The 25860-nt window shown below is 46.5% G+C and overlaps 1 long non-coding RNA gene across 1 annotated transcript in view; it reads left to right on the forward strand.

Annotated features, from left to right (window-relative positions):
* Window positions 1-25860, forward strand: part of LOC107400889 (uncharacterized) — a 34178-nt gene that overhangs the window by 6203 nt on the left and 2115 nt on the right. Inside the window, exons 4-5 of the long non-coding RNA XR_013046572.1 lie at window positions 1852-2021; window positions 24243-24417. This is a non-coding gene — a long non-coding RNA (uncharacterized LOC107400889). The remainder of the gene's footprint in view (window positions 1-1851; window positions 2022-24242; window positions 24418-25860) is intronic.

The following is a 25860-nucleotide window of genomic DNA, read 5'->3' on the forward strand; positions in this document are numbered from 1 at the left end:
AAGGTTCCTGATGGTGTCATAGCGTTGTTTATATGCTGGCTGCACGATTAGCCTTGGGTAGGACCCAGGGTGCGTTTGAGTCACACCGGCTACCATCGCTGCAACGGGGCTTCGGTTCCTTCTCTTGTCTTGAATTTGTTGTTTGCCTTTTTCGGCGTGATGGACTCACTCACTGTGTGTCACTCACTCGCCCTATGCTTTCCTATGATGCACAGTGGGGCCGCGACAGAGATGAAATGCAGACTCCACCCTTGAAAACTGAGGGCTCCTGGAGTGAAAGGCACGCAAGTCTAGCGCAGCGGAACAACCGCTGTAACAGAGGTCCCGCGGTCAGAAGCAAAGAAACGCCCGCTTGAACCTGTGCAGGGAATCCCAGGGAAGAAGGCCCTTGTAGACTGAGATGTGGCTTAGCAAAAACTGGAAGCAATTTTCCAAATGAAAGGAAGGCTGGAGGGCAGGGAATTGGAGTCCAGGGAGCTGAGGCTGGCTTCCTTCAGGAGAAGCAAGCTGTGCAGAATGGTGGTGGTTTGACACACATTGTAGGCGGAAGGCAGAACGAAGTGGAACGGGCAGCGTTAAGCCCTCCCCGGGCTGCGTCTCTCGCATATGATTTATCAGTCTACTTGGCTTTAAAACTTGGTACTCACCTTTTGGAGTAGTGGGACTATGGTAGATGGGTGGGCTCATTTTTTCTTTGCTACAGTTTCTCTGTAAAATTGGCAGAATATAAGCAAGAATAGCAACCTTATGATATGCGTATTGTGATTAGGTGAGTTCATGTTTATAAGTTCTAGCAGAACTGCTTGGCATATAGCTGCTCTTATATAAATGCTGGCAGTGATCAAGGTGACAGTGACGCTGATGAAGGTAATGTGTCACTCACCGGGGTCCCCAAGGGAGGTAGCACAGGTGGAGATGACGTGGCACTGTCCATTTCTGGACTGCTGGGACTGAGGAGTTGGACAGAAAGGGAAGTCAATCTCAGATTCTCCTGAGTGTGACCTTGACAGCACATTCATAATGAGGTATTCAGAGCACCAGGGATGTCCCTGTCCAGGAGCAAAGGGAACAAGGCAATGTCCACGATGAGCTGGGGTTTCTCTGCAATGAGTTCTCAGATGAGAACATACACCAGAAACACCCGAAGGAGTTACAACAGGCCATGTTCTACTCCTGAATCTGTGATTCGCTAAATCTGCTGAGGGGTCCACAATTCGGCCTTTTCTAACATGTTCTGGAGTGATGCTCTGGTCTAGAGCCCACACTTGGAGATTGCCTGCTCCCTTGCCTCAGAGCACTGTGGGGGAGGGAGACCCAGGACTCTTGACTTCCTACTGTTTTCCACATCCTCTGCCCAGCAGTCTGGATGCCCTCCCTTTTTCATGGGCACCCACTCTGCAGGCTCCCAGGGCCTGGATGCTGCTCAGATCTCCTTTCTATATTTGTATAAATGGGAGATTGGACCAAATCCCTGGGTCTCCTGAATCAGAATTCTCCATTTGTGCCCTGGTGAGAGAGACGAGGACAAAGAAGCTGGTCCCTGGCCAGCCTGTCATCCAATTGTCTGTCACTGGCGTCACTTAGGTGAGGTGTCCATAGCTCTGTTTGTGAAGAAGACAGGGAGCACTCACGGGCATTTTCATCTGTGATTTAGACTTTCCATCCCGTAGTTTACTAGTTTAGAGGATCACAAGACTAAGTTGTCACCATCATGCGTTAATCTGCCTCATGAGCGCAGGATGAAGTGTTTTGACAACCCACGGGTTCTGACAACAGTGGTCTGCCTGGGCATCATGGGCCTCTGCCTGGGCATCATGGGCCTCTGTGTCATTCTCTAACTTTAATCTCCAGGATCTGGCTCCGACCACGTGGCATGCTCACTGGCTGCACCTGTCGGCAGCACTGGGCTGGAGGATGAGTACCTGGGATGAACGCCTGATGGAAATGACTGGGCAGCTCTTGTGGTGAAATAGGACACTCTCAACCCTGGGCTCAGCAGGCCATTTCGATGGTGAGACAAGGTAGGATTTCAGTGGCATGTTACGTAACCGCGCTCGGAAGGGACAGCCTGTCCATTTCGGTGGCAGAAAAGAGAAAGGCATCCTGTTCTACCGTAGCTAATTGTTAATAACTTAAATGCTGTTTTATCAGATTACATATTCCTGCTTACTTCTGTGACTTACATGAAGAAATCTTTAAATACTAGGCTTTTGACTAATCTTTCTTTTTTCTTTTTTCTTTTTTTTTTTTGAAAAGGATAGGATTCTAGCAAATAATTTCTTGACTGGAACCTATTAGAATATCTCTTCTTGACATTTTGGAAAAACAAAGACGATTCTGAACCTTAGCAGCATTTTGTGGTGGTGCCAGACCTCTTGGAGTGACAGATATGAAATTCCTCCAGGGTCAGAGTCCAGCACTGCTTGCTATGCGGGTGTGAGTGAAAAACCAATCTACCTTCTCACTGTTTAATAGAGATTGAACAATTACCCATGTATAGTGCAAGCTGAATATTTATAATAGCATGAGAAGGGCCAAATACCACAGAGTCTGAGCAGAGGAAGGCTTTTCATGGGGAGCAGGATTTGGAGGAGTCCTAGAGGAGAGACAGGATAGAGTTTGGACAGGTGTGCCTGGGGAAAGGCCATCTGGAGGTGACATTCTTTTTCTGGGCTGTCCCCACAGGACAGATATGGAGGCTTCTTCTTAGACACTGCTCATTCCCATCAGAGCCTGGCCACTGACTCTGACAGACACTTGTGTTAGGGGAGGTAAGCCCCGGAACTCAGTTGTAAGATGCCCCAGAAGCTGTCTTGGTGGCCAAGCTCCAAGATAGGTCCATCTCCTCCATTCTCTTATGCCTTACTTATCCTAAACTCAAAGTTCAAAGCTGATATTTGGTGAGGAACTGACCTGTCACTTGGTAGCCTAGACAAACCGGCTATGACCTCTTTGACCCTGTAGGCTGTAATAAAGCTGGGGCTGCTTGGCTCCTGCCGTCTCACACAGTGAGGGCCAGCTGAAGTGGTGAGTACACGGCCAGGACATCTTTGCAGCGAGGATGGGCACGACACTGACCGCTCAGAGCAAGGCCAGGAGTAACAAAGGAATGCGGGCCAAGGGTCCCAGTGCTTCAGTGGAGAAATGACTTGTGTCCCCTGGGAGTGGGAGTGGTGAGTGGGAAGCACCCTGTGCATGACCTGCGTGCCCCCACCCCCACCCGTCCTTGCTACCTGAGTTACAGTTCAGGAACAGGTTTTCGGTACCAGTGAAGGTGTGAGGTCACTTGTAGTTGGTTGTTTTTATTCTTTGTTCTTTGCTCTTTGGGGGCCCGCCACCCAGCTCCCAAACAATCACATACACAAAGACTTACTCTTTCTTATGAATGCCCAGCCTTAGTTTGGCTTATTTCTAGCCAGCTTTTCTTAAATTGTCTTGTCTACCTTTTGCCTCTGGGCTTTTATCTTTCTCTATCCTGTACAACTTTCTTTACTTCTTACTCCGTGGCTTGCTGTGTAGCTGGGTGCTTGGCCTCTGATGTCCTCCTCACCTTCTTCTTTTCTTGCTTCTCCTCCTTCTTCTTCTCTTCCTATTTATTCTCTCTGCCTGCCAGCCCTGTCTATCCTTTCTTCTGTCTAGCTATTGGCCATTCAGCTCTTTATTAGACTAATCAGGTATTTTAGACAGGCACAGTAACACAGCTTCACAGAATTAAACAAATGCAACATAAAAGAATGCAATACATCTTTGCATCATTAAACAAATGTCCCACAGCATAAACAAATGTAACACATCTTAAAATAATATTCTACAACAAACAACCATAATTATTTGACCAGGAGAGGGCCATGGAGCAGAACACTGTAGAGCTCAGCTGTGGTTTTGATAGTAAGGCAATGGTGGTCCCACAGAATAAAGTAGAATGCATATATTACAAAGGAATAAAGATTTACCACAGACCTTCTCAGATTCCACCTTAAGAAACTAGAAAAAGAAAGGGAAATTAACAAGTGAACAGAAGAAAGGGAGTGATCAAAATGGTTGCACAGGCCCATGAAATTTGCAAAGAGGAAACCAATACACAAAATCAATAAATCCCAAAGTCATTTCTTTAAAACGTATCAGTAAAATCAATAGCCTCTTTCCAGGCTAAAAAAAAAATTATTGAAAACACAAAATGTTGATATCAGAAACAAAACAGGGATCTGTCTGCTACTGGTTTCCAAAGAGATGGTTGGGAATACCATGTCTTCCTTAAATGATTGGTAGCATTCACCAGCAAAACCATCTGTGCCTAATGCTGTTTTGAAAGGATCTTAAACAGGTTTAATTTCCTAACTGATATAAGCTCTTTAGATTATTCATGTCATCTTGTGTGAGTTCTAGGAGCTTTTGCCTTGAAGGAAATGGGCCATTTAATCCAGGTTGATGTGGGCTTAGAGTCATTCATAGTGTTCATTTCTTATCTTGACACCAGTGGGATCTATAGTGATGTCCCTTTTATTTCTGATAGTAATTGATGTTTTCTTCCTAATGTCTTTTTTAAATCTTTTTCAGCTTTTTATTTCATTGATTAAAAAAAAAAATCAATGTCCTATGTTCAATTTCATTGACCTTTGATGTAATTTTTATTATTGGTTTTCTTCTTTCTGCTTTGGAATTTTTTTTTTCTTTTTCTAGTTTCCTAAGGTGAAGAGCTTAATTGGCATTAGATTTTTCTTCTTTTCTATTATATGCATTAAATGCCGTAAGCTTCTCTCTAAATATTACTTTTGCTGAATCCCTCACACTTGGATAAGTTATGTTTTAATTTTTATTTAGTTCAAGATATTTTACAACCTTTTATCTTTTTTTGACCTGAATGTTATTTAAAGGTACATTGTTTAACCTCCAACTTTTTTGTTATTCTAACTGCTTTCTGTTATATTTCTAATCTAATTTTACTTTGTTTTGAAATAATATCTTGTGGGGATTTAGCTCAGTGGTAGAGCACTTGCCTAGCAAGCACAAGGCCCTGGGTTTGGTCCTCAGCTCTGGGGGAAAAAAAAAAAAAAAGGAAAAAAAAAAAGAAAAGAAAGAATATCTTGCATGAGATTTCTATCATTTCTAACATTAAGTTCTATTTTGTCACACAATATGTAGCCTATATGAATGTTTCAGGTGAGCTTGAATATTTGTATTTTGCTGATACTGGATTAAGTCATCTGCACATAACAAATGTGTAGTTGATTAAGAGCACAGCTGAGTCCATGTCTGTCCCTGTGACTTGCTTCCCTGGTGGGTGAGGACCTGTCCATTTCTGACCTGAGCACATTCCTTTCCTTGAAGTTCTGTCAGTTTTTGCTTCTGCCTTGTGTGGCTCTGCCAGGTCTTCTTGGAGAATCACGCTATCCTGACATAATGTCCCCTCCATGCCAGACCGTTTCCTCACCGTGAAATCTCCCGTGTCTGAAGTTAACCTGACCCTCTCTGCTGCTTGATCTGACAAAAGCCTGTCTTTGTCCACTGACCTTTGATCTATATGCGCTCTTCCCAGTGCACTTCCTGTTGGTGACTTACATTTCCCCCGATTTCTTTTACCCACCAGCAATCTGGGCTTTAACTGATACATGTAACTGGTGCTGTTGGTGTTTATTGTGTCTGCCATGTTTGCTACTGTTTGCCCGTGTGTGTGTGTGTGTGTGTGTGTGTGTGTGTGTGTGTGTGTGTGTGTGTGTACAGGCAGAATCAACCAAATGCACTGTTGTTAGGAGTCTGAACAAATGTTTATGTGCTGGATCAACAAAAATAAGAAAAATAAGAGTTCTGCCTTTTCTTCTCCTTTTTCATTTTCTGTGTTTTTACTTCTTGTAGATTAGAGTTTCTTATGTTTCATTTCCCCCTTCTTTGAAGGATTTTTAAAAATAATTCTTATGATACAGATCTACTGGCCACACCCTCCCAAAATATTGAGTTTCTTCTTTTATTTTGAAGAAAAATTATGCAAGGGAAGAAGTCCAGGTTCACAGGATCCCTGTCTCTCTTTATAACTTCTTCAGGTTGCTAAGATATCATAAGTAATAATTTTAAAATCACATTTTCACCTATTCTGTGTTTGGGAAATGTATGTATGACAGGGCGTGACAGGGGACAACTTTTGGCTATCAGTTCCACCATGTGAATATTGGAAATCGAACTCGGGTCTTCGGGCTTGAAGGCAAGCTCTGTTACCCACTGAGCCATCCTGCCCGCTCTCAGGCCCTTGCCTTTGCTCTTTAATAGGCAAGACATTTTCTTCCTCTTGCTTCTCCCAGATGCCTCCCCTTCATCTTTGATACTCTGTAGCTTGAATACAGCACATTTATGGGGCGTTTTCCCTCCCTTTTCTCCCGATTTAATTTCCTTTCATATTATTATTTCATTCCGTCTTGGTGCTCTTTGAGCTTCTTGAATCTATGCTTTGGGTCTGATGTTAATTTCTGAGATGGTCTCATCGTGACTGCTTCAAACATTTCTCTTTCCTCGTTTCTCTGTTTTCTTCTGTTGGTGTTAGTGGGAATATCCTGCACGTGATGCCCCTTTGGGGTTGTCCTACAGATGCTAGCACTACTGGACAGGTCCCTCCCTCCCTTTCTCCCTCCCTTCTCTCTCTCTCTCTCTCTCTCTCTCTCTCTCTCTCTCTCTCTCTCTCTCTCTCTCTCTCTCTCTCTCTCCATTTGCTTTCCAGTTTTGTGAGTTTCTGTTGAGATATCCTTAAGCTCAGCATCTCCTCTCCATGGTATTCAGCTGCTAACGGGTCCATTCTTCATACTAGCAGTTCTAACTGGAGTGAACTAGAATCTCAGTGTAGACTGAATTTGAATTTCTCTGATGGGTAGGGATGTTGAAGTTTTTTTTTTTTTTCATGTTTGTTGGTCATCTTTTAAGAACTGTTGGTCATTTTCATTAGCCAATTTGTTGATTGGATTGATTTTTTTGGGGGCGGGGAGTATTTAGATTTTTGAGTTCTTCATACATGCCAGATATTCATGCTCTGTCAGATGTCACAAGAGCAAAGTTATGGAACCAGACCTGCTGTCCATCCACACATGAATGGATAAAGAAATGTGGTATATATACAAATTGGATTGTTTTTTCCCTAATGAAGAATGAAATGATGTCATTTTCAGGGAGGTGGAGATCATATTAAGCAACATAAGCTCAACTCAGAAAAGACAAATACCACACCTTCTCTCATATATGGGTCCTGGATTTTATATGGATGTGAAAATCAATTATATATGGTCATATGTGTGTTTCTATAAAGACAAAAGCAGAAATGAGCCTGTCTGAGGTATGTGTGTGGGGGGGTGAGTCTGACAAAATGCGAGACATACTTAATGAAAATCTCTTTATGAAATCTATCACTAGATACGATGAGTGTATCGATGAGAGTATGCGGATACAAATTTAAAAAAAGAAGTTACACAGAAAAAAAAAGCAGTTTCCACTCCTGTTGTAGTTTTTGATGCAGAGCATTTCCTGAATTCTTTGTTAGAACTCTTTTGTCTGCTCACACGGCTCATCTGCTCTTGCAGCTATGAGAGCCCTGACCATTTCAGTCCGAGTCGTTTTAATCCTCAGTCTGGTGAGTCCACCAGTTCTGTGGACGTCCCAGCCAGCTTATCCTGACTCTTCAAATGGCGCTCCATCTTTTAGTGCACCATGCAGTCATTCTCCATTACCAGATGTGAAGTCTGGGCCAGGGGAACCACTGCAGGTAGGCCTTGAGGATACGTGGTATGATGTGGGAGACACGTTTTCTTGTTCAGCAGTTAGGTCTGACTTTAGTGAGCCTGTTCCCCTGGACTGTGAACTTCGAAAATGTTGTGAGTCTCTCATCCCCACCACTTAGGGTATGATAGGATGCCTTGAAGAAACTCAATTTGAGTATTTTTTTTTTTCCCTCCTCTCAAGTGGAAGGCTAGAATGAGCCAGAGTTGGGTACAAATAGGCTGGATGTATATTACCCTACCCTTAAGCAAGAGGAGACTTTTCTGTCAATATTCACTTTGAGGACATGGCAGAACTCCAGCAATTCAGAACTACAGAGGAGGTTCTCTCACTCACTGACAGTCGCTCTGGATTTTTTAACTCTCAGACTAGTCCACACTGAACATTCAGAAATCAGGCTTTCCGGAGTTAGCTCTTTCCCCAGATGAGGTGTCTGTTGATCCGCTTAGCTCGTGTGAGCCTCTGTGCACCCCCGTGTGTCTCTTCAGTTTGGGGGAGGCAGTTGGCATCACGCACTGATTCTAATGGATATAGAAATGTAGCCGTCTAGTCCTTCACCTGGCCGTAGACTGAAGCGGTCACTTCTGACCTCCTATCCCTGGACCAGGAACTGGAAGTCACTGTTGGGTTTTTTAACATTGATTTTATTTCAACCAAGGCAGGTTATTTTTACACAACTATTCCTGAAGAAAACATTCAGTTCTCTGGCATTTTTTCATGCATGAAACTTTGGTTTCCATCCATGGTTAATTAGCACAAATGCTCACAAACCAAAGTTCGTCAACATTATTTATCTCTTTGCTGGATGGAAAACTATTTTTGACAGCTGAATGATTCTGATGACATCATAATTCCAAAAAGAACTTTGCTCAGTGATCGGGAGACGGTCAGTAAGGAAGGGTCTGGTGAAGCAGAAGTGTGGAACTATTTTCTACTGTCGAGCTGTTCTCTAGTTAACTAGTACTCGGCTTTATATCAGTTCTCGTTGTCCTCAAAATAAAAACAACCCAGCTTCAACAGTTTTATCTGAAGAAAATAAATTAGATTAACTATTTAAAAAAAAAAACAACAAAAAACCAAATCAGAACCCTGTTGAGTCACCGGAATTTAATCCCATGGCGCGCACGCACACGCACACGCACACGCACACACGCACACACACACACTCGTCTGACATTTTTCAAGTGCTTGGAAGGTGTTTGAGAAGCAGCTGGCTAGCGTCCCTCCTTTCAGGGACCGTCTCTGGCTGACAGTGGGCCCGAGCCCTGGTGCTGCTGCAGCCATTTCTGTTTATCTAGTCAGAACCAGGGCTGGAGATAGCATCGTTCCCACGGTGCCGGGTTTAACTTGGCCTTGGGTGGTGTAACAGACGGGTTGGAACCTGCCACAGCAGATCACATCAGTTGAGCCATCATTTCGAGATCTGTATCTCTCTGTTTGGATAGTTGAGCTCCAGAGATTTCAGTGGATAGATCTCATCCTAAATGAAAGTTACTGTCATCTGGGCTGACCCTGCCAATTCTTCCACAGACTAGGGGTCCTACTGTGTCACTCCCTCTGGATTGTGTCTTTCCTAATCCCCCTCTGGGTTATTTGTGACAGAGCAGGGGCCACAGTGAAATCTCTGATTCTTAGCTACTGATTTCATCTGTGCAAAGCAAATCATAACAGAGAGAGAAAGTGACCGACAGAAGTTCCTCACCACGGTGCAAGACTGTGCCACACGGAGTCGAGGTTTGGGCTGTGAGGACAATTGTTGTACACACAGGGCCAGAGCTGTTGGTGGCATTCTCCTCCGGTCCCCATTGCATGGTTAGCACCAGCACCATTTGGATGGTATGGTATACAATCTCCAAAGCCCTGTCTAAAAAAAATAGGCAACTGATAAAAACAGTCAAGGTTGGGCCTTTCAAGCAGACATCAGCAACATCTAAGGACAAGGCTGCAACAGGCCATGCCATTGGGTCCCCGCCTTCTCATTATGGAGATTGTGTTCATCCCCACCCCCACCTCCACTTCTAATTTGCTAATAAAAAACAATCCCATTGGTACAACAGAACCACAATCATTTGGAAGGTCAAAATTTAATATATTTTGGGTGGAGGATGAAGAGCCAATTTAGACAACTGGCGCACAAAGAATGTTTTCCTTGAATATGGGTTGTCCAAGAAGACTCCGATTCTGTTCATGGCTATGCTATTGTTTTGGCTGGCTGGCTTGTAGGTGCTGGTATTTTCTCTGCTCTCCGATGTAAAATATTGACACAAATGAATTCAATGAGCTGAAGAGGGAAGAGGACGGGGTGGGGTGCGATTGAGTAGATTCTGATCACATCCTGCTGTTTGGGGGAGGAGCTATGGGAAAGTGAAGCATTCTGGGAGGCTAGCAGAGGGCTTTAGGTTAGTACATTTTTATTCCCTTTGTTTGAGACCTCAGGATACACCTCTGCCCACTGCCCCTGAAATGACCCGTGTGCACATTCTAGATCTCATGTGGGACTTCTCAGAGAGCCCTTCCCTGCTCCCTGGGATTTAACATTTGTATCTCTCCTCGAGCATCAGGAGGCATACCAGGCTGTCCTGCCCACCTAATCACCTGGCTCAGTCTTATATAAAAGCCTAAATAGAGGCGTGTGGTTCTCCTGTGTGCCAGCAGATTATCCACTTGATATGGGAATTAAGGAAACCAATGTCTCCTCCCCAGCCTGCTTTGGAGTGAGATTCGTGTCATTCAGAGCCTAGTTAATAAGTGTTACATTGCATAACTAGCTGTAAAACTCGACTTTATCTTTTCCCTTCTACCCAGTTAATTCAAGAACACTGAACTCCAGGAACCCAGACTAGCGGAGGCAGCTACTCCCTCCTCCCTGTGGGCTTCCTGAGATAAGAGGTGTGGTATCAATCTCCACCTGTTCTCCACTTCACAATGCTGAGATAAGGGCTGTTCACCCTGCCCTGCCTCAGCCCCTCGCTCCCTCCTCCGAGGCCCTCCATGCTGAGCAGAGGGCTGTGTTCTTCCTGGAACCGTCGGTGCCTGGGAGGATCAGCATGGCATAGGCTGAGGTTTAGCTGCTAGAAGCCCATGGGTCCTCCACACTGAGCTGCCTCACCTACCCGACTTCCTCGGGAACAAAGCTGATGGGTTTTGTCACTATCTGCCAGGTTAGGATGAACATAGAGAGGAGGGTAAGCATAAAAGAAGAGGGAAACGCCCCCGTGAAAAAGACAGACAGGGACCAGTGAGCTCTCCTGCCGTTCTCCTTGGTTTACCTCTACTACAACATGTAGTTTGTACCTTCGCTAGGTAACTATACAATTTACACACATACAACTATATAAATATAATTGTGCCATTCACATAGACCATTTCTATCTCTGTAGGAGACTTGGTCTTTTTAAAGTTGTATATATATGTATGGTATTCCTGTGTGTGCATGCGGAGGTCTGAGGGTTTTTTGTTTGTTTGTTTTGTTTGTTTGTTTGTTTGTTTGTTTGTTTGTTTGTTTTTGAGACAGCGTTTCTCTGTGCAGTTTTGGTGCCTGTCCTGGAACTAACTCTGTAGACCAGGCTGGCCTCGAACTCACCGAGATCCGCCTGCCTCTGCCTCCCAAGTGCTGGGATTAAAGGCGTGGGCCACTACCGCCGCCCCCCCTCCCCCTTTTTTAAAGACCGGGTCTTTCACTGAATCTGGAGCTCACCAATTCTTCTAGCCTAGTTGGTCAGCCGTCCACAGGGACACTCCTTCTCTCTCTGTCCAGTCCTGATATTACAGGTATGTATCCCACCACAGCCCTTTTTTCATGTGGGTGCTGAGATCTAAACTCAAGCTTTCACGCTTACTTGGCAAGCCCCTTATTCAGCCAACCATGTCGCCAGCCCCAAGAGTCAGTCTTTATGAGGTAGTTTTTCATAGTCTCTTCCAGCTCTTGCTTTTCTGGAACATTGGTGGCTTTGTATCAGGGGGGAAAAAATCCCTGTTGTAAAAATCCTTCTTATAAAAACCCACAGCTAAGCCGGGCGGTGGTGGCTCACGCCTTTAATCCCAGCACTTGGGAGGCAGAGCCAGGCGGATCTCTGTGAGTTCGAGGCCAGCCTGGGCTACCAAGTGAGCTCCAGGAAAGGCGCAAAGCTACGCAGAGAAACCCTGTCTCAACCCCCCCCCCCAAAAAAAAAACCCACAGCTAGCCAGAAACTCATGACCACATCCCTCCCAACCTCCTCAGTTGCTCTTTCCAGTGCCACCAATGTCCTTCTTGCTCTTCCTGTGTGATATTCCTTGTCTCTGCTGGCCATGGTCACCTTCCGAGACTGTCACAGCACTCTACTTTGCACAGGCCATGCCAAAGTGGCCTCACTGCAGTAGCTTTCCCCCACCTCCTTATCCAGTGGGGGACCCTTCACCCCTTCACCTCTCACTTGCTCTGTTAGTCTCCAAGACCATACACCCATCTAACAGGATGCGCAGCTGCACCTGCGGCCTCTGATCGTCTTCAGTCTTAGGCTTGGTGTTTTAGAACCAGCGCTTGAGAGGATTCAGACGCACAGTGGGAGGGAGGAATGAGGCGGGAAGGTGCGGGTGAAATCGCCAGGCCAGGTCTGGGCTTGGAGAAGGTCAGCTGGAGGAATGGGGGTGTCTTTGAACCCTCACACCATAGACACTTGGCGGTGCCCTTGTGTGGACTCTTCTACCTGATGGTCTACCCTGGATGGACACAACTGTCTTCCCCAAGTTTTGCTCGTTTGGTTTGCTTGGCTGTAGGTTAGATCCCCACATCTTTCCTAAGACGGTCTAGAGTGTGCGTGTGTGCCCACGCCTAAGCTTACAGACGTTCAGTGGGGGGAAAAGAGTTGGTTTGGGGGATGTCTTCAAGTAGATGTGACTTTTAATGCTTAATCATCATACGCCTTTAGTTTAGATGTTTTCCTAATTCACCTAGAAAACAAATCAAAATAAGTTTTCGTAGACTACAAAAAGGCCATTGAAATGTCACAGAGAGGTTACTTAATAGTGTTATGTAACACCCGAGGGTCAGGGCAAGAGAGGGGATCTTACTCAGAAGTTTCTAGTAATTTGAAGACATTCAAAACACCGATGTTCTCAGGCCGCCGCTGTGTTTGCCGCTTTCAGCCTCTCCGAGTCCAGGCAGTCAGCTTGAGCCCAGGGTGGGTCTCTGGCTCGGCTTCTCTCACCTCTGCCCTGTTCTTCTGTTGTCTCGCCTGTGGATGCCCCTGATTGGCTGCTTTGGTAGCCACCCCTTGGAGCCACCCCATGGGTAGTGCCATGTTTAATGGGTCCCATCTGCTAGTGGAAGGTGTTTAATATGGCAGAAAATTGGGTGATTTGATTTATAAAATATTAATTTTTACAAGATGATATTTCTTTAGAAGGAGCTATTTCCTGGATGCTTTTTTGTTGTTGTTGTTGTTGTTTTGTTTTGATAACTGCTGAATGCTGGACTATTTGTGAAACCAGTGTAGCTACACACTGGCATGGCTCCCAAGGAGAGTGCTGATGTAAATACACCACAGTGTAACAGCAGAAGCCTGGGACTCCAGGCAGGAGAATGAGCTTTAGAGTAGCCTTCTTATGACCTTTGACACTTGACCTGTCTTGGCCTCAGTTGCCCCACAGACTAGATAATCTTTCAGGCTCTGTATAATCCTGTGAGCAAATTCCCAAGTCTGTGGAGCTGAAAAAGCTTGGCCAAATCAGTAATGATATCTGTTTTTGTTCGAGCGGGTAGCTGACATTCACGTCTTAGAACTTTGGGTCAAACTTGGACATGTGAAAAACTAAACCGAGTTGTGAAGGTCCCTGCTTATCAACCCTTAACTGAATTTTGATCAAATGTTGTGTTTTATCAGATAGGTTTTTAAGATAATAATATGCTTGGTGGAGGGTGTTGGCCTCGGACAGAGGTATTGTTTTTCAGCTCAGTGAGTTCTCATGAGGGAAGCTGATACTGTCATTGGAGCTGGGGTACCTTCTCCTCCGGGAAAGCTCAATGTCCAATGAGCCAATACATATATTGCTCTTGGGCTCAACAGGAATTCTATGTAGGAGACAAACTAGGTGTTCACACATTTCCTTTTTCTTACGGAAGTTTGGAGGGGCCCGCATCTGAGTTACTCTCTTTCAGAAGGGTATACAACACGACCTAATGGGAAGAAGGCCCCACCAGGACATGCTCTAGAGAAGAACCCATTTTAGGGCCTACCTGTCATAAAACGTCATTTCTAATATGCCTTACCTCATACACAGAGCTGGCCTTTGTGGAGAGGCCTGTCAAGCCGTGGCCACACAGCTTCCTGTGCTGTCCCAGGGCAGTGAGAGGCAGATAGCAGTATAGTGTATTGGCTGATAACTGCAGAAAAGACAAAAAATTGATACAGTTCTGGAGCATTCTCGTGCTTTGCCTGTCCGTCATTAAAGGGGAAGTCTCACAATGGCTGAATGGTGAAGCCGTTGGAATTGTCTGTCTGTCTGTCTGTCTGGGATTTTCCATTAGCTGGAATTTAGGTTTACCTACAGACTCTCATTGTCCTTTGTTTCTGCCTGGACACTACAGTTAAAGTGGCTGAATGCCACCCCCTTCAACAAGGGGCGACCTCAGGTCAGGCGGCTGTTGGCACAGGAGGGCTTGTCACGAGACAAGCCACCCAAGTTCAGGGCTGTGTTTTGAGATAGGATGTGTTTGGTGAGAAGATAAAATCAGTTTTAATGATTACAGTTTATTAGGCAGTGGACACGGAACCCTTAGCGCCCTTCTGGACATGCTTGCCCACCTAGGTACTTCAAGGTGAAAGGAGCCCGGCATGCCAAGGGTTAATGCACTGCAGGAAAAGGGAGTCATTTCCTCTCACCTTGTCTGGAAGAAAAGACTCAGTGATGGATTTTACCTCCCTCCTCAATTTATTAGATTTTATGGGGAACTTCACGCGGTATGTCCTTTGTGCGAAGTCACTGAATGAGAGCATTTCATGTGGAGGAAATCCTACCCACCGAGAGAGGACTTCAGGGACGAGGAGGGCAACATTCGTACCAACCAGCGCTCACGACTTTACAAAAGGCCCCTTAGTGAGTCAGTTCCAGCGCTTTAAAAAGAACGTGTTAAGTGAGGAACCCAAGCCTGCTTCCTGAGTCATGACTTCAGGTAAATGGGCAAAAGGCAGCCAAATATTCCTGATCCCAGGAGGACCCTGGAGAACCTGCTAATCCACAGTCGCTGCCCTGTCCAAGTGCCTGGAGGCCCAACACACGTCCTACTCTCTGGGAAGCCGAGCTGGATTTCGGCTCTCAGGAAGATTCTGGTTTTTGTTTTGCTGCTGCTGCTTGAGCCCTCTGTGCCTCTGACAAGAGGATAACACCTCCATTCGTGAGAAAAAACGTTTGCCGTCTTTTTTTTGTCTGCCTTCATCTCAACCTTTGCCAGAGAGTATGGGGTCGAATACGATATATTGGAGGCGACTAATTTAACTGATGGAGTTTCACTGTGGATTGAGTGTTCCGAGGCAATGTTTGGGCACCGAAATTATAAACAGAGGTTCTGTGTTCGGGGTCCCTAGAGGACTCCCAATGGCTCCCGTCCACTGAACACTCTGTGCTGCGGGACCAGCCAGGCAGGAGACAGGGAGGGAAAGCCACCTCTTGTGTCTAATTTGGGCTGGTGTTTAGACCAATCCAATCGTGCAGTGCAGATTTTTACCATGATAGATGCAAGTTGTAATTTAAGACAACTGATGAAATCATCTCACTAATATACGTCTGGGTGACTGTGGTGGGCGAGTGAGGACAGCCAGAGCTGGCTTTCAATTTCCGTTGCCCACCAGGGGCCTTGGTGTGGAAGGCAGGGGGCAAGTTGTTCCCAAGAGCTGGCTTCTAATTGGAGAACCCTTTGTAGCTCTGAACTGGTGGCCCCAGATGACTTTTTTTTTTTTTTTTTGGTTTTTCGAGACAGAGTTTCTCTGTGTAGCTTTGGAGCCTGTCCTGGAACTCACTCTGTAGACCAGGCTGGCCTCGAACTCACAGAGATCCACCTGCCTCTGCTTCCCGAGGGCTGGGATTAAAGGCGTGCGCCACCATGACATGCGTCACCACGCTGAGCACCCCAGATGACTTTTAAAAATGGTGGATCTTAGGATCTTCTATTTTGAATGAGCAGGCGAACCAAGCCAGACTGCCAGTGTTTCTTGTTCAAGAAAGGAAAGTCATGGCTTAGAAAATTGGAGCACAGTGTCTTGATGAAGAGGTTTTGTTTTGTACTTTTCTGTTTTGTATATGTATGCACACGTTATCATCTATTTATCTATCTACCAATCCATCATCTATCTATTTATCTATCAATCATCTATCTATATCTATCATCATCTCTTGTACCTCATACCCAAAGTGATCAAGGCAATTTTTAAAGTTGAAAGCACCCTAATTTCTGTTTGCATGTCCAAGAAGGCCAACAAGCCATTTCTTTGCCTTTTGTCTTTATAAGACCCTTTCCTTTATTCATTCCTCTCTCCTTCCTTATCTGGTCTTCATTTGCATATGCAAATGCAATATTCAAATGGGCTCACGAAACCCATCTCCTTCCAGTGGAACTTCCCATTGAGCATGCCGACTATTGGGCGAAGCCCCTTGGTGGCGTGTGTCTGCGTGGCTTCTGTTCACTTGTGACAGCGGTGTGTGCCTACGTGGCTTCTGTTCACCTGTGACAGCGGTGTGTGTCTGCGTGGCTTCTGTTCACCTGTGACAGCGGTGTGTGTCTGCGTGGCTTCTGTTCCCCTGTGACAGTGGCTTGTGTCTGCGTGGCTTCTGTTCCCCTGTGACAGCGGTGGTGTGTGTCTGCGTGGCTTCTGTTCACCTGTGACAGCAATATGTGTCTGCGTGGCTTCTGCTCACCTGTGACTGCGGTGGCGTGTGTCTGCGTGGCTTCTGCTCACCTGTGACAGCGGTGTGTGTCTGTGTGGCTTCTGTTCACCTGTGACAGCGGTGTGGGTCTACGTGGCTTCTGTTCACCTGTGACAGTGGCTTGTGTCTTCGTGGCTTCTGTTCCCCTGTGACAGTGGCTTGTGTCTGCGTGGCTTCTGCTCATCTGTGACAGTGGTGTGTGTCTGCGTGGCTTCTGTTCACCTGTGACAGCGGTGTGTGTCTGCGTGGCTTCTGTTCACCTGTGACAGCGGTGTGTGTCTGCGTGGCTTCTGCTCACCTGTGACAGCGGTGTGTGTCTGCCTGGCTTCTGTTCACCTGTGACAGCGGTGTGTGTCTGCCTGGCTTCTGTTCACCTGTGACAGCGGTGTGTGTCTGCGTGGCTTCTGTTCACCTGTGACAGCGGTGTGTGTCTGTGTGGCTTCTGTTCCCCTGTGACAGCGGTGTGTGTCTGTGTGGCTTCTGTTCCCCTGTGACAGCGGTGGCATGTGTCTGCATGGCTTCTGTTCACCTGTGACAGCGGTGTGTGTGTCTGCGTGGCTTCTGCTCACCTGTGACAGCGGTGTGTGTCTGCGTGGCTTCTGTTCCCCTGTGACAGCGGTGTGTGTCTGCGTGGCTTCTGTTCACCTGTGACAGCGGTGTGTGTGCCTGCGTGGCTTCTGTTCCCCTGTGACAGCAGTGGCGTGTGTCTGCGTGGCTTCTGCTCACCTGTGACAGCGGTGTGTGTCTGCGTGGCTTCTGCTCACCTGTGACAGCGGTGTGTGTCTGCGTGGCTTCTGTTCACCTGTGACCGCGGTGTGTGTCTGCGTGGCTTCTGTTCACCTGTGACAGCGGTGTGTGTCTGCGTGGCTTCTGTTCCCCTGTGACAGCGGTGTGTGTCTGTGTGGCTTCTGTTCCCCTGTGACAGCGGTGGCATGTGTCTGCATGGCTTCTGTTCACCTGTGACAGCGGTGTGTGTGTCTGCGTGGCTTCTGCTCACCTGTGACAGCGGTGTGTGTCTGCGTGGCTTCTGTTCCCCTGTGACAGCGGTGTGTGTCTGCGTGGCTTCTGTTCCCCTGTGACAGCGGTGTGTGTCTGCGTGGCTTCTGTTCACCTGTGACAGCGGTGTGTGTGCCTGCGTGGCTTCTGTTCCCCTGTGACAGCGGTGCGTGTGTCTGCGTGGCTTCTGTTCACCTGTGACAGCGTTGTGTGTGTCTGCGTGGCTTCTGTTCACCTGTGACAGCGGTGTGTGTGTCTGCGTGGCTTCTGTTCACCTGTGACAGCGGTGTGTGTGTCTGCGTGGCTTCTGTTCACCTGTGACAGCGGTGCGTGTGTCTGCGTGGCTTCTGTTCACCTGTGACAGCGTTGTGTGTGTCTGCGTGGCTTCTGCTCACCTGTGACAGCGGTGTGTGTGTCTGCGTGGCTTCTGTTCACCTGTGACAGCGGTGTGTGTCTGCGTGGCTTCTGTTCACCTGTGACCGCGGTGTGTGTCTGCGTGGCTTCTGTTCACCTGTGACAGCGGTGTGTGTCTGTGTGGCTTCTGTTCACCTGTGACCGCGGTGTGTGTCTGCGTGGCTTCTGTTCCCCTGTGACAGCAGTGGCGTGTGTCTGCGTGGCTTTTGCTCACCTGTGACAATACACTGCTTCCAGCAGCTGGAGCAGTACTCTCTCTACTCGCCTCAGACATGCAGAGGCAAGGTTTCATTCTTCTGAGGGGATGTCAGCTAAATAACCGCAGTGGCATTGTTTTGTTGTTATGAAACAGATCATAACCATTGCTTAGAAAAGGACATTGGTAACACATACATATAAAACAGCAGAAAGAAATGATTTCAAACATCACAGAGAAAATACAAGCAGGATTGCCTAGAGGCTGCCTATGAGATGGGTGCCAGGGGAGAGGCCCTTTTAAAAAACGAGATTTATTTTTTATCATTTTAAGTGCGTGTGTGTGTGTGTGTGTGTGTGTGTGTGTGTGTGTGTGTGTGTGTGCAAGTGTGTGTACACGCACATGAATGCAGGGACTCATCAAGGCCAGAAGCATCAGATCTTCCTGGAGCTGCCTTTACGGGCAGTTGTGAGATGCCTAATGCAAGTGCTGGGAACTAAGCTTGGTTCTTCCTGAGAGCAGTACCTGTCATTAACCACAGGGCCCTCTCTCTCCAGCCTGGGACAGGGTCTTTCAAAATGTAGCTTCCAGACATGTCGCTTCTCACAGAAAAAGGCTTAGAGAAAGGTGTGTGTGTGTGGGGGGGGTGAGAAATAGGATAGAAGAGAGAAAAAGAACGAACTGTATCCATCTCCTCAGAGGCAGAGGCTGCTTGCTCTGGGGACCAGGACACTCTTGTTTGTGCAGAATAAGGGTGAACACTTTCATGATAAGGACATTTCCAAGGTGCCTCCCTCTCCCCTGCAAACAAAACCCTAAGACAGACGTCTCAATAGTTCCTGAACACAGAGATTGGTCAAATGATCACAAACTTGGTTCATGCTTGGTGCCTGTCTTAAGTATTATTAGCATCCAATTTTATGCTCAAAATGCCTTGGTTTGTATAATTAATGATGAGGACATACTAATCAAGATCAGCCTCCGGGAATGTGACCTTTATTGGCTTAAATGTTGTGGAATAGTCTCCTGTATTTGCTGTGGAAGACTTTTGTAATCTGAAGCAGGACTTGAGGAAGAGCACTCAGTGTGGAGGGAGGAGAATAAAATGCTTCTGTGTCACGTTAAGGAAAAATACAGGGGTGACCTCACTGGAGTCTCTGAGAGAGCTCATCTTTCCTCCAGCAGGGTCAGGGAAGGGAGAGGTGAAAAGCCGTTACCTGACAGACGTGCAGAAGCAGTCTTCCAGCTGTAGGTAAAGGAAACACAGCTTACGTGTCAGGAAAGTGAGCACACAGGGCATCTTGGAGCCGATCAGCCCAGACCATAACATCACTTGAAAATTCAGGGGAAGACCATTAGCTTTCTGTGGCTGTGGAGCCAGTGATGAGATGTGCGCCCCACCCGCAGCGTGGGCGCAGGTCTCCTGCCCAGCCCTGCACCACCTGGCCACTCTCCGAGGATGCTCTTCATACAGCCACTCCAGCAAGACAACAAAGGCAGTTCCACGCTCTGCCCAGCAGGGAGAAGCCACCTTGCTGGTGTGGTCCTCTCCAGTCTCCTAGTTCAGTGTCTCCTAGTGGTAACTCATCTTAGAGTTGGTTACAGGAAGTAGACTGACCCCCATACAGAACAGTGTCTTTTGTTAGTGTTTTATAGCGCAGACAAATTCTGACATACCAGGTGTGAGGTACCTGAATACTTTTCTGTGTTGGTGACCTGTCACGTAGGCCAGAAAGCCAAGGCTCCTGGAGCTTTAGCCTAAGTGTGGTGTGTTGTAAGAGAGCCAGAGTTTGAAGGAGAATGCCTAAGCTCTGTCTTGTTTCCTTTTACTGTTCTGATCCCAAGGTGAGAGACATTTTCCAGGTGCCAAGGGGACACAGAAGTAGTATGTTGGGAAAGGAGCCTCAGGAAGACCAGGCCTGTGCCTCGCCTTGGTCACCTCTGGCTTTCTGAGTGGGAAACTAAGAGACCACAGGGCAGAGTGAAGAAAGAACAGGATGGTTCTGCCCTCTGATCCTAACACCACCACGCTTCCACTGTCTGCTGTGAAGCTGCTGGAGTTGCTACTGTGCTCTTGACCCTAAAAATACAGTGATGACGTAGAGACAGGAAATATTCTTGGTCAAGTTTCTAATTCTTGCATATCCCTAGGCTTTTTCCATGTGTAAAATAGGGGTGGGAATACAACTGAATACCCGTGGGGGGTAAATACTTAAAGCTATCCAGAGTGTTGTCTATGAAAACAACACTCAGCGAGGCAGGACAAAATGGAGGTGATGTTGGCCTTGTGCACAGTCTGGGTCAGCTGAGCAAGCAGCCCGTGGGTCCAGCATTGGTGCAACCTTCTTTGGGTCAGTTACCTGGAGATAAAAGGAAGCATGTGGGTCCTCATGTGTTTTAATTGGCCAGGCTGTGAGTTCTGTAACATCAAAAGAATTAGCTGGTCTTCACCCACTTCAAGCTGTAGTCTTCAGCAGTGGCTGTGGTTCATCACTGTAGAACTGGAGGTCAGAGAGTGTCATGTGGACAATGGAAACATTTGATCTCCTTCCCCACAGAAGACTGGTGTCTAGTATTTGAGATGACATCGTCAAGGGAATGTATGTAGAAGAATTGAAAAGGGGCTTTGGTTAGCTCCAGCTTGCTGCACAAGTGATAATGTATTCCCTTAGCATGGATGGTTTCTTCCTTGAGAAACTTTTCATCTACTTTAAAATATATATAATGATCAGAAACTCCGGAAGCAAACATATTACCAAGTGTTAGGATGCCAGAAGAAGATGAAGATGCTCTGACATTTGACAGAAAAACAAAAGAAAATGTATGTCTTGACCAAGGTTATCCTTGGATTTATTCATTCAGCAAATGTTTGCTGTGTGCCTGTCATGGGGTGCTCACTGTCCATGCTGGGGGTCACAGTAAAACTGACATGGCTGCTCTTTTCATAGATTCTAGAGGGAAAGAGCTATCACACAAATCAAACACACATGGTCAATGCTAGAAAAACGTAAGGCAAGTAGGGATGAGCTGGAGAGGGGAGCACTCCTTTAGACCGGATGCTAAGCAAAGCAAGTCCCCAGTGAGAGGAGGAGGTGGATCCAGCTATCTGGGGAAAGAGCAGATGCAAAGGCCCTGAGGTTGACTGACACTTCAAGGTCAAGGTGATGAGAACATGTAGCTAGAGAGAGGCAGGGTCAGATCTCAGAGCAGTGAAGAGGAGCAGAGAGCCCAGTAGGTGTGGTCAGCTTTGAGACATTTGAACAAAGGACAGAGAGCATCTGGTATATGCTTTAAAGCAGGGGTTCTCAACCTTCCTAACACTGCGACCCTTTAATACAGTTCTTCATGTTGTGGTGACCCCCAACCATAAAATTATTTCGTGGCTACTTCATAACTGTAATTTTGCTACTGTTGTGAATTGTAATGTAAATATCTGATATGCGACCCCACAGGGGTTGAGAACCACTGCTTTAAAAGCCTGGTGAGTGAGCAAGTTCAGTCCATAAGCTGGGTCAGGTTAGGTAGAGCCCACGCTGAAAAGGCAGCTCAAGCTCAAAAGAAGATCTTGGGGAGCTCGGTAAATCGATGTATTGTAACTATCACCAAGACTGATATTTTCGACCTGAGTGCAGTAAACCCTGAATGATAGACATTATAGTCCCGTCTTTTCCCTCCCTTGTCCCCAGTGGCAACTTTCGATCTTTGTACACGTCTTTCTCCACTGATGCTCTCCCCGCCCTCACCTCTCAGATCTGCGTGGAACATAAAACTGCTTGGGATTTCAGCGAGCTGAGAAAGAGCTCCCTGGGAGAAAGCCAGTCTATTCTCAGCCCTCAGCAGGCTTTCTGTTCCTTCCTAGCCAACTTGTGTTTATTTCCAGCCAGTGATGATCGATTGATTCTCTGTTTCCATGTGATTCAAACAAACAGGCGTTTAAACAGTTTTTAAATGGGCACAGGCTCAGAAGGATGCCGCGCTTGTGAAGACTCCTGAATGTGAGACCGCCTCCTTTTCATTTCTTTGTTTGACTTGGTGATGAAAAGAATATGAGAGACACAAACACACAAACTGTTTGAGAAGCAAAGCGGGTTTTGTCTTTATAAATGAGGCTTGTTGACTTTGAAGATGGTGTCTTAGTTAGGGTTTCTATTGCTATGAAGAGACACCGTGACCACGGCAACTCTCATAAATAAAACATTTAATTGGAGTGGCTCGATTACAGCTTCAGGGGTTCAGTCCATCGTCATCATGACAGGGAGCATGGCAGCCTGCAGGCAGACTTGGTGCTGAAGCTGAGAGTGCTACATCTTGCAGGCAACAGGAAGTCAACTGAGACACTGGGCACTATCCTGAGCACAGGAAACTTCAAAGCCCACCTCCACAGTGACACACTTACTTCAGCAAGGCCATACCGACTCCAACAAAGCCCAGCCTCCTAAAAGTGCCACATCCTATGAGATTATGGGGGCCAATTTCATTCAAATGACCACAAAGAGAATTCAAAGTATTTTGACAATCTTGAGTCAAGAATGAAATCTTTCCCAATATCTTTACAGGAGGTGCACTAAAGGTAAATCCTGGCAAATAGTACAAAACAGATTGGACCAGGACAAGATGCGGGGAAATGAGTTTCCTTAGCAGTAAAGGGAGGGCAGAGCCCAGGGCTTGAGTCACTGCAAGCCACACAGTAGGTCAGCAGTTACCGTGATCTATACTCAGGAGCAGGTGTGTGGTTTGACCCCAGCAAGACAACTAGCCTATGTTCCAAGAGGATACTTTGCATCATAGACAAAACCGTGTGCCTTCGTCTTCATGTCATGAGAAAGGCTGAGCCGTCCCTGCAGTGGATTAGTGCCAAACATGGACCCAAAGAGACCCTCTCAGCTTGTTACCCGGATCTTGGCTTGCAGCAAGAGATGCCCAGGGAGGGATATGTGTAGGTCTTCCTTGTTGGACTTTTTTTTTTGGACTGCCAGCCCCCCAATAATGTCATAGAGACTTATTTTAATTATGAAAGCTTGGCCTTAGCTTAGGCTTGTTTCCAACTAGCTCTTATAACTTTAACCCATTTCTATTAATCTACCTTTTGCTACATGGCTCTTTATCTCTCCTCAGTACCATGTGTCTGACTTGCTCTGCATTTCACTGGAGAAATCTGCCCACCTCAAATTCATCCCTTGAGTTCTTCTCTCTGTCGGGGGAAGTCTTGCCTAACCTCTCCTGCCTTGCTATTGGCTGTTCAGCTTTTTATTAAACCAATCACAATGACACATCTTCACACGGTGTACAAATATATTGCAATTGAAAGGACCAAGCAGACGCCGTAACAGCCTGCTCAGTCTTCTCTCAGAGATCAGGCCTCAATTTCAGTTTCCTGAGACTTAAGCAAGCAGTTTCTGGGAGGACTATGACATAGTTCTTGCAGTAGCTCCCTTTCTGCACGTACTCTGACTGCTCAAGGTTCAGCCAGTTGTTTACTGTCTGGGACCCCTCACCAACTTAGAGCTATGTGTATGAGTCAAGGACAGAGCCTGGGCCACTGAGTCAACCTCCACAGTCAGTATGTGCTAGGCTAGCGAGCTTCCATGGCAGCTCAAGAACAGAGCCTGGGACTTGTCCAGGCCTGCTCAAAAATGTTAACTGTAACCCCCAACCAGTAAATTCAAAGGTCACACACCCTCACCAATCATATGACGCAAAGGCTTGTATCACCCTGCTTTCGGTTTTTCCCTTTAAAAACCCCTCACCCTGAGAGCTCAGGGCCGTCCTCCTCCACCCGCTGGGTCGGCGTGTTGGACATGGACCAAGCCAGGGCTTGTTTGTTATCAATAAACCCCTGTGTGTTTTGTATCGGGTATCGGCTCCGTGGTGGTCTTGCTCGAGGGGTCTCGAGACACAGGCACAACACAACAAAATGTGGGTTCTCAGATTCTTAAAGGCTTTGTCAATGCACATTTTGCTTTTATTTTTCCTAATTTTCTAGTGTTTGGAACAAAGATGAAAATCAAGATGTGAGCAGAATTAGTGAGTTCTTAGAGCAACTAAACTGTGACATGTCACCAAGACAGAAATCTTGCAAAGGCCGCTCTGAGAGTATGTAGTAAGTGTTACATCTGGTATGTGAAGCTGGGCAATGGAGGAAGGACTGAAGCCCCAGGGTAAGTTCATGGTGACTGGTTTATCCAACTTATATTTCTGAATACAATTGGACATGGGCATGTACTTTTATTTATTTAAGAAGGAACTATGTCACAAAACAAATCTCATATAAGGTAGACACCTTCTTTTCTTATTTTTTATTTTTTATTTTCTCGAGACAGGGAAATTTTCTCTGTCTATATAGTCTTGGCTTCCCTGGAACTCTCTGTATAGACCAGGCTGCCCTTGAACTCAGAGATCTTCCTGCCTCTGCCCCCAGAGTGCTGGGATTAAAGGTGTACGACCACCACAGCTGGCTTGAGGAGCCTTCCTCTCAGTCTTCCTCATATCAGCAACATTTTCAAGACACATGGTTGTGGTCTGAGTGTGAATGTCCTGAGTGGGTTCTCACGCTCGAACGCTTGGTCCTACCTGTTTTGAAAGAAAGACTGTTGAAACCTTTAGGAGGTGGAGCCTATCTCATGAAGGTGGGGCCACTGGGGGAGGGCTTTATGGTTTTATAGTCTGGTCCCACTTCCTGTCTTCGCTCTGCTTCCTGACTGTGACAGCATTGTGGCCTGCCCCCTCCTGCCTTGGTGGACTGTAGCTAGAGTTTTCCTGCCTTGCCCACAGTCAGGACAAATCTTTGTCACCCACCAGTCCCACAGCCGCTCAGACCCAACCAAGTAAACACAGAGACTTATATTGCATACAAACTGTATGGCCGTGGCAGGCTTCTTGTTAACTGTTCTTTTATCTTAAATTAATCCATTTCCATAAATCTATACCTTGCCACGTGGCTGGTGGCTTACCGGCGTCTTCACATGCTGCTGGTCATGGCGGTGGCTGCAGTGTCTCTCTGCCTCAGCCTTCCGCTTCCCAGAATTCTCCTCTCTCCTTGTCCCACCTACTTCCTGCCTGGCCACTGGCCAATCAGTGTTTTATTTATTGACCAATCAGAGCAATTTGACATACAGACCATCCCACAGTACTTCCCCTTTTCTTTTTTTAAAAAAGAAGGTTTTAACTTTTACACATCTCCAAAGCCAGCTTGGTATATTTGGGAATTTGGGCGTAGCTTCTCTTACTACTTCCTGCTGGCGGGGGGCGCTGTATCTTATGGGGACACAAAGAAAATTTTAGGATCATGGAGTAGTCCATGAGGCTGTATCATCTGAGCCAGTTGCCTTGAAACGATTCTGGATGTTGGATCATCTGGGCCATGGTGTCATCAGAGACCTTTCAGGTGGTCTTGGCTGGTCAAACCTGATGTATCTTAATCTGGAACAAATCCATAGCCTCTGGCTTTCTGTAGAAACAAAAGCAGAGCCTCTTTTCCAAAGTAACATATTCTTAAATCCAAATTTTGAAGTCAAGGTACCTTTAAAATATACATTTTGGCATAACTCAATAGCTTTTGTAATCAAATGTTTTTCTTTAGTTACAAATATCAAAGAGAACAT

This window comes from Peromyscus maniculatus, chromosome 20 (assembly GCF_049852395.1).
Source record: "Peromyscus maniculatus bairdii isolate BWxNUB_F1_BW_parent chromosome 20, HU_Pman_BW_mat_3.1, whole genome shotgun sequence".
In the NCBI taxonomy this organism is placed as follows: domain Eukaryota; kingdom Metazoa; phylum Chordata; class Mammalia; order Rodentia; family Cricetidae; genus Peromyscus; species Peromyscus maniculatus.